The following is a 13,572-nucleotide window of genomic DNA, read 5'->3' as shown; positions in this document are numbered from 1 at the left end:
TAAGACATGGACTAACAGGGACGTATGAGTGTGTGCACAGTGTTTATGTATTATATATTTATCATAATAAGATCCTGGATTGAAGAGCTGTTACTAAGTGACATAAAAGCTAAAATACTGTCAAATCGTATCCTTTTATAATTTCTAAAGAATTTTTAGAACAAAATCAGATTATCTAGTGGCTGGGGAAACTAATGCAAATGTGAAGTAGAAGTTAAGCCTGCCACAGAAAAATTGCTTAAGAAACTTTGAGTTATTATTAATGATCCAAACATTCACCAAATAATTCACAAATGAAACATTTATGAAAGTGTATGAAAGGATTGTGGTTTAGTGACTTAAATATAGTCTCAGAACCTTTTAATTTTGGTTTTAAAAACTACATGGCTCCATTCACCAAAATTATACTTGTAGAGAAATAACTTAATTTTATGGATTTCCAAGTAGTACTTCTATTTGTAAAAGCTGGAAATATGTAGGTCCTCTTGAGTGTATTCTTGGGAAACTCCATATTAGCATGTTAAATATCAAATATGAACATAAGAAACATGTCTGCATAAAGCATCTGCATCTTATGTCTGCATAAAGTGATGGAGAATTTCCTTCCCCAAGTTGTAATTTATTTTTATTCAAAGGGGTGTGAGGAAGCAAATGAAATGCCTCCTTTTTGAAACCCACAGCAGCTGATTATTTTGCTGGCAAACAAGCGTTCTGTCTCCGATCCTAGTAGTTTTTGCATTGTTCCTTTCACTGCCCCAGATGAAACAGAGCTCTTCTGCTCTGGGTATTGCTACACATACTTGAATGATGAGTCAAAGGGCTGATCTGTGTTTTTAAAAGGTCACCAAATGCTATCGGTTGCTTTATGGCAGTGGAGTGTTAAGGGGGAAACCTGTCCCAAAGACATTTGGTATGGAACAAATCCTGTGCTTCTGTAATAGGGTGACCAGATCACCTAAGTCAAATATCGGGACGCGGGGGGGGGCATGGCAGGAGGGGGCGGGGCAGGGCAAACAAAAAAACAAAACAAAAAACCCCTTCCTCCACAAGCGCTGGAGGGAGGCCCCGGGAGACGCAGGGGAAGCGCGGGGCCAGGGTGAGTGAGAGTCCGGCCTGGCCCCGAGCAGGCAGGACTCAGTCGGGCGGTAGGGAGAGTAGGGGGGCGGCCCGCAGGGCCAGGCGGCGGCTGTTCTCCCCCCCTGGGCAGCGGGACTCGGGAACAGCCGCTGCTGCAGCTCCCACTGCCACGGGGGGAGGAAGCGGCCTTGGCGTTCGGCGGCTGCGGCTCTGGCGCCCGCGGCTCTGGCGCCCGGGCCCGAACCCCCCAAGCCTGGGCCTGCTGCGGGGACCCAGCAGCGCACGCACGTGTGCCCAGCCCCTGGCCAGTCGCAACAGGCCTAGGCTCGGGGGGTTCGGGCCCGGGCGCCAGAGCCACAGCCGCCGAGCTTGGCCATCGGCCGCTTCCTCCCCCGCGGCAGTGGGAGCTGCAGCAGCGGCTGCTCCCGAGTCCCGCTGCCCAGGGGGGGAGAACAGCCGCCGCCTGGCCCCGCGGGCCGCCCCCCTACTCTCCCTACCGCCCGACTGAGTCCTGCCTGCTCGGGGCCAGGCCGGACTCTCACTCACCCTGGCTCCGCGGTTCCCCTGCGTCTCCGGGGCCTCCCTCCAGCGCTTGTGGAGGGAGGAGGAATGGTGAGCCTGGGGAAGAGCCGGGGATTCGGGGAGGGAGCCAATCGGGGGAGGAGAGGGCGGAGTCGGGGCAGGGGGGGTGGCGCAAGCACTTCCGGGCTCCGGAGCATTTCCTTGTTTGTCCAGTGTCCCAACCGCACATCGGTCGGGACGCGGGACAAACAAGGAAATATCGGGACAGTCCCGATAAAATCGGGACGTCTGGTCACCCTATTCTGTAATAGCCCAGTATATAGTTAGGCATGAAGGAAAATATAAAAACACCAAGAAACTGGAGTGTTCTTCACATTTCACATTGGGTCAATGAAGGTGTTCAAGAGGCCATGCTTTAATAATGCAGAACCATTGCAGCTGATATTTTAAGATATCTGCAGAATATATGTCAGTTACAAAATTACTTCCAGCACACAATGGGGTTGAAACTGTGCTAGAAACAAGACTGTGACTAGCATTGCTTCCCTGACCACTAGGAACAGGTCTTGTATGTCTGAAAATAAAATATAATTATAGAAGTTCTAGATAAGCATCCAATGGTGCAGTTAAGGTATCTGTGAGGGAGAGGGGAATTCTGTAGCATGGTTTTCACTCTAGACAAAGAAACTGTGCAGGAACCTTGCTAGTCACAAGTGTATTTAAATATGGTTATGGTGCTATAATGGAGAAATCCTATCTCCTAGACCTGGAAGGGACCTTGAAAGGTCATCGAGTCCAGCCCCCTGCCTTCACTAGCAGGACCAAGTACTGATTTTGCCCCAGATCCCTAAGTGGCCCCCTCAAGATTGAACTCACAACCCTGGGTTTAGCAGGCCAATGCTCAAACCACTGAGCTATCCCTCCCCCCCTTTCAACCCTGCAAATTACAAACCCTAATTGTTGTTGTTGTTGTTGACTGTTCTAACTTGCACATTTTTCCCTTCTTAAAATCCTTGTTAATTTCTTCATGAATTGACCTTTTAGATACTGCACGCCTACAGTCCCCTTTGTCAATCTTTGCACCATTTTTTAGCACACGCCCCCCTATTGACTTTGCCACTTTTCTGATAAGCCAATTTCACAGCATGCAGGCATCTGGCTTTGTTCTCTCCTTACACTGGTGTAATTTGTGAGTAACTCCACTGAATGTAATGCACTCGTGAGAGTTGCTTAGAAATAACACCAGTGCAAGTGTGAAAGAGTCAGGCCCATTATATCTTACAGAAAACATGCATTGTGGTGACTTTGTCTTTGTGCATAGCTGGAAAGAAAACTGAGTGAAAGCAAAATATATTCTGTTAGTGCCAAATCTCAGTCCCATGGCCCTCAGTGGAAAACCTCGTTTACGACTTCAGTGGAAACAAGATTTGGCTCTTAGGACTAGATTGTGTCTTCTAGGCAGAGGCCCTATTAAGGGCCAGGCAGAATCTGATTTTTAATAAATAAGATCCAGGATGTTGATGCAACCTTTTAATATAATTGTAATTTGTAAATTTAGTAATGTGTAACCTTAAAATGATTTTCTATGTTATTAGACTTCTAAGTGAGTCCTCTACACAGCTTACCTCCTCTGGCTGGCATGATACATAGTTAAGAAATGAAGAGTCTCAGCAGTATTGTCTAATTTCTTTTCATTAGCTGTTAGCTTTATTGACATTTTAAGCCAATGGAAAACATTAGCAAGACTCTCTCTCATATTGATTAAAATAAGATCACACAATTAATGCATGCTAAATCTCTGATAAGGTATCTGTAACTGGATTTTACAGGAGTTAGAGAATGAAAGAGATTGTGTACATTCCTTGGGTTGTCAACAGCTTAAAGAACCTGAATTAGAACTCTTCATACAAGGTGCATTTGTCTTTGTTAGAAACTACGGCAGCTATAATAGCACTTAGGGATGTTCAGCCAGTATATCCCTTAATTCTGCTGAATAGAAGTTGTCCTGCACCATGGAGCAGTTTCTTTACCTACCCCCCGCCCCCCCCCCCAAAAAAAATTGCAGTACAAAATGTACTATATATCTTTCATGTGCCATCTCTATTTTAATTATTCTGTCACCTGTTTGCTCATAAAAATAAAACTCTTTCTCTTTACTTGTTGCCTAAATCAATGGTTCCAACCTCTCTAGACTACTATATCCCAGTTGAGAACCACTGGCCTAAAGTACTAACATCTGTGCATTATATAGCAGAGCAATATACATCTACAATTACAAAAACGTAGACCACAGTAGGGGATAAGGTTTATTGAGGATAAGTATCCATTTGCAGAATAGTGGAAATCCAAGATGAGACAGGAGTAAGATCTATTTGGTTATCTAGTCCCTGCTGGTGCAGAATGGCTCCACGGTAGGAATGGAAAATTCAGATGGCAGTAGTTGATCTAGGCAGTTGTACCATTGCTGTTCTAAGATTTCCTTTGGTAAAAAGCATTTAGAAACTGTCATGCATGGTAGTGGCTCGAGATGATTTGGTTGTCTGCTGCAAGTTACAAAAATATTTATTGTAATGTTCTTACAACCAAGGTTCTGGGGTCTTTTTAAGGGTTAGGTTTTGTACCACAGAATTTGCCTTGGTCTAGTTCCTAGAGGGTAGTTAGAATACACATTATGACGCTCCCCAGGGTTGTGAGACATCCTGGTACCACCTACTCTTAGCATGGGGGACCCTTGTCTGCGCCTGCTGTGTCTCAGCTCCCTGACTCCACTGGCCATGGGCAACACAAGCACTCCCCTCTTAGCCTGCACTGGTTCTGCTGTTTCTCTGCAGGTTAGTGATAGGCATTTTCCAACCCCTGAGCCCTCTGAGCATCTCCCTGGAGTGTCCGGGCCCTGGTCCACTGGACATTCACAGAACCATTGCTCCCAAAGGAACAAGTACCCCCATAGCTTACCAGTTCCACCATAGATCACAGTTCTGCTTAACATGCAGCGCTTAGATAGGTTTATAGTGAAAACAAGCAAATGTTTTATTTAAGAAAGAGCAGAGATTCAAGTGATGGCAAGTAGAAATACTGGTAACAAAACGGTTACATATAAAATAAAAACATAACTCGCATTCTAAAACCTAGACTTCCTTAACTAGTTCCTGTCATGTCTTATAGAGCCAAAGCTCAGCCAAAATCCTTCCAGAATATTACAGCCAGGCTTGGCTGTGATCTTCCGTTTGTAAGACAAGTCACACTGTCCTCTTGCCTCCTCAGTGGAAAGATGCATTGGTGGTACACTGGTCTCCTAGATATACTCCAACCATCCACTGTCTTTGTTTTAAAACAGGATCCCCTCCTGCTGTTTTATTTCTTTCTGTACATTTTCTTTCTTGAAGATTTCACAGTCTCTTGATTAGCATTCGGCTCAGTCTGTAGATAAGCTTCCATTGTGAAGCAGACAATACACACTTGACCAGCCAGAGAGAGATAAGTGTCTATCCTGTCTACCTGTCAGGAACATTTTTTCATCTTCTGGTGACCTGTCTTAACTTACATATTTAAAGAGCCTAATTTTTCAGTATAGACACACAATTCCTTAAATATTATTCATACATACATTTTGCAAAGATTATGATGACCAGTGGGCTATGCTACTAACTCTCTGCAGAGACCTGGTGAATTATTGTACATATATTTGACTTAGGGGATCCCTGTTACAGTGTATGGAGACCAAAAACTGATTACAACTGAAAAAAGGAGACCCTTTTTTTTATTCCGGTACAGGTTCATGTAGACAACTAAGTAGCCTCCATCTTGCACCTTTCCACCCCACTCTCCCCCAATCCCCTGGAGCATCCTCAATAATGGCCTTAGGGCTTCTAACAGTAAATAGCTATTCTCACGTTGGCCAACACGTGGCAATATGCATAACAAATACCTACAACATTACACTCCTCCCCCTTTAAATTATTAGTAATAATAAACTTAAAACATTAACATTCGGGCTGTCAAGCAGTTAATTTTTTTAATTGCGCAATTAATCACACTGTTAAACAATAATAGAATACTAGTTTTATTTAAATATTGTTGGATGTTTTCTACATTTTCAAATATATTGATTTCAATTACAACACAGAATACAAAGTGTACAGTGCTCACTTTATAGTTAGTTATGATTACAAATATTTGCACTGTAAAAAACAAAAGAAATAGTATTTTTCAATTCACCTAATACAAGTACTGCAGAGCAATATCTTTATCATGAAAGTTGAACTTACAAATGTAGAATTAAGTACAAAACAACTGCATTCAAAAATAAAGCAATGTAAAACTTTAGATCCTACAAGTCCACTCGGTCCTATTTCTTGTTCAGCCAATTGCTCAAACAAACAGATTTGTTTACATTTCCAGGAGATAATGCTGCCTTTTTGTTCACGTCCCCTGAAAGTGAGAGCAGGCGTTCTCATGGCACTGTTGTAGCCAGCGTCGCAAGATATTTACATGCCAGATGCGCTAAAGATTCATATGCCCCTTCATGCTTCAGCCACCATTCCAGAAGACATACGTCCATGCTGATGACAGGTTCTGTTCGATAACAATCCAAAGCAGTACTTACTGACTGCATGTTCATTTTCATCATCTCAGTCAGATGCCACCAGCAAAAGGGTTGATTTTTCTTTTTTGGTGGTTCGGGTTCTGTAGTTTCCACGTCGTAGTGTTGCTCTTTTAAGACTTCTGAAAGCATGCTCCACACCTCATCCCTCTCAGATTCTGGAAGGCACTTTGGATTCTTAAACCTTGGGTCGAGTGCTATAGCTATCTTTAGAAATTTCACATTGGTACTGTCAAGGCTGTATCCCCACTTTGAACTTTAGGGTACAAATGCAGGGGCCTGCATGAGGACTTCTAAGCTTAACTACCAGCTTAGTTCTGGTCCGCTGCCACCATTCCCTACCCTGGGAAGCTTTTAGAAACCTTTCACCAATTCCCTGGTGAATACAGATCCAAACTCCTTGGATCTTAAACAAGGAGAAATTGACCCTTCCCCCCTCCTTCCTTTCACCAACTCCTGGTGAATACAGATCCAAACCCCCTTTGGATCTTAAAACAAGGAGAAATCAATCAGGTTCTTAAAAAGAAGGCTTTTAATTAAAGAAAAAGGTAAAAATCATCTCTGTAAAATCAGTATGGAAAATAACTTTACAGGGTAATCAAACTTAAAGAGCTCAGAGGACTCCCCTCTGTCTTAGGTTCAAAGTGTAGCAAACAAAGATAAACACTCTAGTAAAAGGTACATTTACAAGTTGAGAAAACAAAGTAAATCTAAGACGCCTTGCCTGGCTTTTACTTACAATTTAGAAATAAGAGAGACTTGTTTAGAAGGATGGGGAGAACCTGGATTGATGTCTGGTCCCTCTCAGTCCCAAGAGCGAACCACCCCTTAAAACAAAGAGCACACACAAAAGCCTTTCCCCCCCTCCCCCCCAAGATTTGAAAGTATCTTGTCCCCTTATTGGTCCTCTGGGTCAGGTGTCAGCCAGGTTACCCGAGCTTCTTAACCCTTTACAGGTAAAAGGATTTTGGAGTCTCTGACCAGGAGGGATTTTAGTACTGTACACAGGAGAGCTGTTACCCTTCCCTTTATAGTTATGACAGGTACCGTCTTTGTGTTTTGTCAAATCTGCAGCGAAAGTGTTCTTAAAACATTTGCTGAGTCATCATCCGAGACTGCTATAACATGAAATATATGGCAGAATGCAGGTAAAACAGAGTCGGAGACGTACCATTCTCCCCAAAGGAGTTCAGTCACAAATTTAATTAACATTTTTTTTTTTTTTTTTAATGAGCGTCATCAGCATGGAAGCATGTCCTCTGGAATGCTGGCCAAAGCATGAAGGGGCATATGAATGTTCACCATATCTGGCACATAAATACCTTGTAATGCCGTCTACAAAAGTCCCATGCCTGTTCTCACTTTCTGGTGACATTGTAAATAAGAAGTGGGCAGCATTGTCTCCTGTAAATGTAAACAAACTTGTTTGTCTTAGCAATTGGTTGAACAAGAAGTAGGACTGTGTGGACTTGTAAGATCTAAAGTTTTACATTTTGTTTTTGAGGAAAGTTATGTAACAAAATCTACATTTGTAAGTTGCACTTTCACAATAAAGAGATTGCACTACAGTCCTTGTATGAGGTGAATTGAAAAATACTATTTCTTTTGTTTATATTATTTTTATTACAAATATTTGCACTGTAAAAGTGATAAAGTGAGCACTGTACACTTTTTGTATTCTGTGTTTTAATTGAAATCAATATATTTGAAAATGTAGAAAAACATCTGAAAATATTTAATACATTTCAATTTATTGGTATTCCACTTTTGTAACAATGTGATTTAAAACTGTGATTAATCACGATTAATTTTTTTATCTCAATTAATTTTTTGAGTTAATTGCATGAGTTAACTGTGATTAATCGACAGCCCTAATTAACATTATAACAACAAAACATCCTAACTAACAGGTTTGGATGGACTACCTAATCTTCAGGCAATTGCAAGGGATTATTCTGCCCTTTCTAGCGTAATTGCCTTATTACTACAAGTCCAGTCTGTCTCTAAGTTTGGAAGATCTTCTGAAATGATACAGTGGAAACACCTGTGGTCTTTGATCAGTAGCAGGTGCAGAAGAGCTTTCTGATAATAAAACTGTCTCTGCAGGCTTCACTTCCAAGTCCGCTATAGTGGTTGGTACAGGGTCCTGAGCAATCTCACTATTTCTGGATGCAGAAATTGGATAGTGTAATGACTCCATAACATCTCGTACCTTAACCTATCTGAATGAGAATTCCTAACTCCTCATGGTGCTGCAGACAACCCTTATTGTGATGTCACCCATCTGGTAAATCAGTCACCCAAGAAAGTGGTCCTGCCTGTGCTACGATGCGACCTGATAATTTTTGCAGTGGCCCTCACTGGTTAAGAATATATACTGCATTACCTACACCTCGTACATCATAATATAACTCTTGTGTTGCCTGCTTTTCCCTCATGTTAGCAGTTTGAGCTGAGTGTAGAGTCCAGATTGTATTCTTCTGAAGGTGACTTTTCTGTTGTGGTTTGTGGTGTCATGCAATACTGGAAAAGAAGCCTGGCCGGCTTGGCTTCTATGCTATCATATACCATCTTCTTTGTTCCCGCTTCTATGATTTGCACAGCCTGCTCCGCTAAATCAGTGGTTCTCAAACTGTGGATCAGGACCCCAAAGTGGGTGGCAACCCCATTTTAATGGGTCGCCAGGGCTGGCTTAGACTTGCTGGGGCCTAGGGCCAAAACTAAAACACCAAGCCCAAGGCCAAAGCCAAAGCCTGAGAGCTTCAGCCTGGGGCAGCAGGGCTCAGGTTATAGGACCCCTGCCTGAGGCTGAAGCCCTTGGGCTTTGGCACCCCTGCCCGGGGCAGTGGGGCTCTGGAGGTATCAGGCTTTAGTCCCCCCTCCTGGGGTCATGTAGTAGTTTTTGTTATCAGAAGGGGATCGCGGTGCAATGACGTTTGAGAATCCCTGCGCTAGGCCATTGAAAGAAGGGTGGTATGGCGCAGTTCTATTGTGTTTGCGTTTGTTGTTGTGGTTTTTTTAAAATAAATTCCTGAAATACAGCACTACTGAATAACAAGTTTAGCACCACTGGTCTACTTACTGGAGGTATGATTATCTGGGATCCTAATAATAAGTACACATCCTGGACATTTGTAGACTCCTTTCGGTTGTAATAAGTTTGGATTTCTGTGCTTACCCTCTTTGTCCAGTGATTTCTAACCATTCTCTGCACTCAAGACAATAATGAGTCTCTCTGTCTTTTTATCTGTGCTGTGTTGATTAGAGAAGTAAAGAAGATGGTTTCTGTAGGCTGAGGTACTTTGGATGGGCTATCTGACAAAGGAAGTCTACTCAGAGTATGCGCATTACCCAATGCTTTTCCAGGTTTATAATCAAACTCATAGCCATAAACTGATACGGTGAGAGACCATCTCTGAATTCTGGTAGATGCCATAGGTAAGAATACGTTTTAGTCACAGGTATTTTTAGAAAAAATCATGGACAGGTCACGGGCAGTAAACAAATATTCATAACCCATGACCTGCCCATGACTTGTACTATATACCCCTGACTAAATCTTGGGGGGGTGTGGGAGGGCGGCCCGGGGGTGCTGCAGGTGCTCAGTCAAAAAGGGACCCTGGTGGCTCCGGTCAGCACCGCTGATGGGACCATTAAAGGTCTGGTCAGCAGCGCTAAGGCAGGCTAAACCCTACCTGTCTTGGCACCGCGCTGCATCGCGGAAGCGGCCAGCAGGTCCGGCTCCTAGGCATGCTGCCCCTGCCCCGAGTACTGGCTCCGAATTCTCATTGTCCGGGAAGCAGCAAATGGGAGCTGGGGGGGGGGGCAGTGCCTGTGGGTGAGAGCAGCGTGCAGAGCCTCCTTATTCCACCTCCCTCTGCCTACTAGTGCTGGACTTGTCATAGGTAAGAGTGGGAACTTCTTTAGCCCAAAAACCACAGCTAGCTATTCTCATTCTAAATGGGAATACTTTTTTTCTGCTGGAACTAGTGACCTTGATATATAATTGATAGGACACTCAGATCCATCTGACATTCAGTGATCTAATACCACTTCTTACCCCCACTCCCGTGACATGGTGAGACGTCACAAAACAGTACTACTTCTAATAAATTAAACAGTTTTGATGACATTAGCGCAGGGGTCGGCAACGTTCGGCTCGCCAGGGTAAGCACCCTGGCGGGCCGGGCCAGTTCTATTTACCTGCTGACGCGGCAGGTTCGGCCGAACGCGGCCCCCACTGGCCGCGTTTCGCCGTCCCGGGCCAATGGGGGCGGCGAGAAGCAGCGTGGGTAAGCCGCGTGCCGAACGTTGCCGACCCCTGCATTAGCGATTTCTTTTTTGCTTCTGCAAAAACTATTTTTTGTTTTTGAGCCCACTGGAATTTTATCCTTTTCTGTAACAGTTTGTGTAATGGAGCCAATACGGATGCTAAGTTGGATAAAATTTTACCATAATAATTTAGCAGGCCTAGAAAGGATTTCAGTTTGGACACTGACTTTGGTGGTGATCTTGGTAATGGCGTGTACCTACTGTACTTTCAGTAATGGCCTGTACCTTCTCTTCTACTGGGAGTAAGCCAGTTGCATTAATTTTGTGTCCTAGGTAAATGATATCAGCAGCCTGAAAAATATACTTTTCCCTCTTAAGATGTATACCTGTGTCAGCCAATTTTTGCAGTACCCAGTCGAAGTTCCTACATATCACAACTCCCTATCTCGTTCTGATCAGGTCCCCTTGTCTTCTCCATGTCATGGGCCATGAGAGAGCTGTCCCTTTTGAGACGCTTTTCCAAGTCTCCATAGTGCACCCTTTTCAAGTGACAGGCTTGTGCCTCCATTTCTCTTTGAGGTAGGATCCAACTGTTTTTCAAGTGGATCTCCCAGGTTACATCAAGCAGTCCCAGCAGGCTTGACAAATGCAAGAGTTTCCCTTTGGGAGCCTGTGGACAGTAACAGTATGCAGTGACACAGAAGCAGTTGCTTCAAAACAAAGTATGATTTATTTGCCATAAGGTGCATAACACTCTGCAAAATGGATTTAAAACAACAGAAGTTCCTCTGACAACCCATTTTGCTCTAACTCCATAGCAAGTAACCCTTCATCAATGCTATTTAACATTTTTATCAATGACCTGGAAGAGAACGTAAAATCATCACTGATAAAGTTTGCAGATGACACACAAATTGCAGGAGTGGTCAATAATGGAGAGGACAGGTCACTGTCAGGGCGATCTGGATCGCCTGGTAAGCTAGGTGCAAGCAAACAATATGTGTGTTAACATGAGTAAATATAAACGTATACATCTGGGAACAAAGAATGTAGATTCCATTCTGGAAAGGAGTGACTCCCAAAAAGATTTGGGAGTTATGGTGGAAAATCAGCTGAACATGTGCTCCCAATGTGATACTGTGGCCAAAAGAGCTAATGTGATCCTGGAATATATAAATGGGGGAATCTTGAGTAGGACTAGAGAGGTTATTTTTTGTCTGTATTTGGCACTGGTGTGACTGCTGCTGGAATATAGTGTCCAGTTCTGGTGCCCACAGTTCAAGAAAGGTGTTGATAAATAAGAGAGGGCTCAGAAAAGAGCCATGGGGATGATTAAAGGATTTGAAAACATGTCTTATAGTGATAGATTCAAAGAACTCAATCTATTTAGCTTAACAAAGAGAAGATTATGGGGTGACTTGGTTACAGTTTATAAGTACTAATTGGGAAAACAAATATTTAATAATGAGCCCTTCCATCTAACTGAGAAAGATATAACATAATCCAATGGCTGGAAGTTGAAGCTAGACAAATTCTGACTGGAAATAAGGCATAATTTTTTTATGGTGAGAGTAATTAACCATTGGAACAATTTACCAAGGGTCGTAGTGGATTCTCAGTCACTGACCATTTTAAAATCAAGATTGGATGATTTTCTAAAAGCTCTGCTCTAGAAATTATTTTGAGGAAGTTCTATGGCCTGAGCTATATATGATCACAGGGATCCCATCTAGCCTTAGAATCTATTATTAGTTCATGTAGGAAATATAGTCACAGAGGCTTCCTGTTGACTGGAAAGAGCTTACAGGGAAGCTGAATCTTCACTGAATTTTATTTTAAAAACATAATTGTACAACTCCTCTATTGCTTGCATAGTATTATGGATAGGGTTTTATGTTCCTATATGAAAGCTGAATATAGATCAGTATTTTTCAGTGATGCTCAGATCATGACACAAAGTTTATCTGCCAAACCCTGAGAATTTTTTTTAATAAAGCTGAAAAATCCACTCTTAATTCTCAGCTCTGTGAGTGGAGGGGGAGAGCAGGGAGGATTGTGTCTTGTGAGGTTTTATATTACAGTAATTTTTAGTGCAAACAAAACTACCTCTTCCTGCTGCCGGTAACACATGCCAAATCCTACACTGAAGACACTCTTCACAGGCTTGTTGTATTTTTGCCTTCATTTTGTTTCTTTCCTTTGTGCTAGTAATGGAAACACTGACAAAACATGGATGTGAGGCAATGACACGTTAAAAACAATAGACTTTCCAATAGAGGGGCCAGTCCCTGAAACAGGTTTAATTCAAGCACCAGATATACTACTGGTCTGGTTAGCTTCTGGGCATTGATTTTTAATGTGCATTGAAAAGTTGTCAGTGTTATGTGGCATAATTTTATGCTTTCACTTCCAGATTCTTGAGAACAGCAGTAAAGTCACTGGGTAAAATACTGCCCCTTTAAAGTCAATAGAAGGTTTTGTCATTGACTTCAGTGGAGTCAGGATTTTACACTACGGTCCAACTAAATGTCAGGCTGTGTTCCAGTTTTCCCAGTAGAACCAGATTGTATTGGAGAAAGAAATGTAACACACATTGCTAGGAAATCTTGGGGAGACAATAAACTGTATATAAAAGGATGATGAATATTATCCCATAAATTGGGCTAGTGAGATCAAAGGATGGAAGCAGAGAGACTTGTCAAGAAGGTATTTGAAGGAACAGCAGTGGAGCACCTATTCTGTGCACCTGCTAAGGTGTGTTGTAGTGGAGCTTCTCTTCTGTTCCCCCTGCAGATCTTAAGAAGTCTCCTCTTCTGCCTGAATTCCTGGGGGTCTGATTCTGCTCCCTGTGACATTCAGTTGCTCCCATCAGTTTCAGTAGGAGCAGGCCCTGTGACAGTATGTAAGCATTCTGTGTTTGTAGTTTTTTTTATCTCCATCAGATTCACTAGACTTGTGCAGTAATTTAATGAGCTTTAGTTCCCCACCCCAATAACAAAACTAACCTATAAAAAGTACAATTAGATATATTATGCCCCATCAAATCTTGAGCTGTAACTTGATCATACTATGGAGAAGAATGGAAGAAAGATCACAAA

The sequence above is a fragment of the Emys orbicularis genome, chromosome 2 (assembly GCF_028017835.1).
Source record: "Emys orbicularis isolate rEmyOrb1 chromosome 2, rEmyOrb1.hap1, whole genome shotgun sequence".
NCBI lineage: Eukaryota > Metazoa > Chordata > Testudines > Emydidae > Emys > Emys orbicularis.
The sequence above is the reverse complement of the archived record's forward strand: the minus strand, read 5'-3'. Positions refer to the sequence as shown.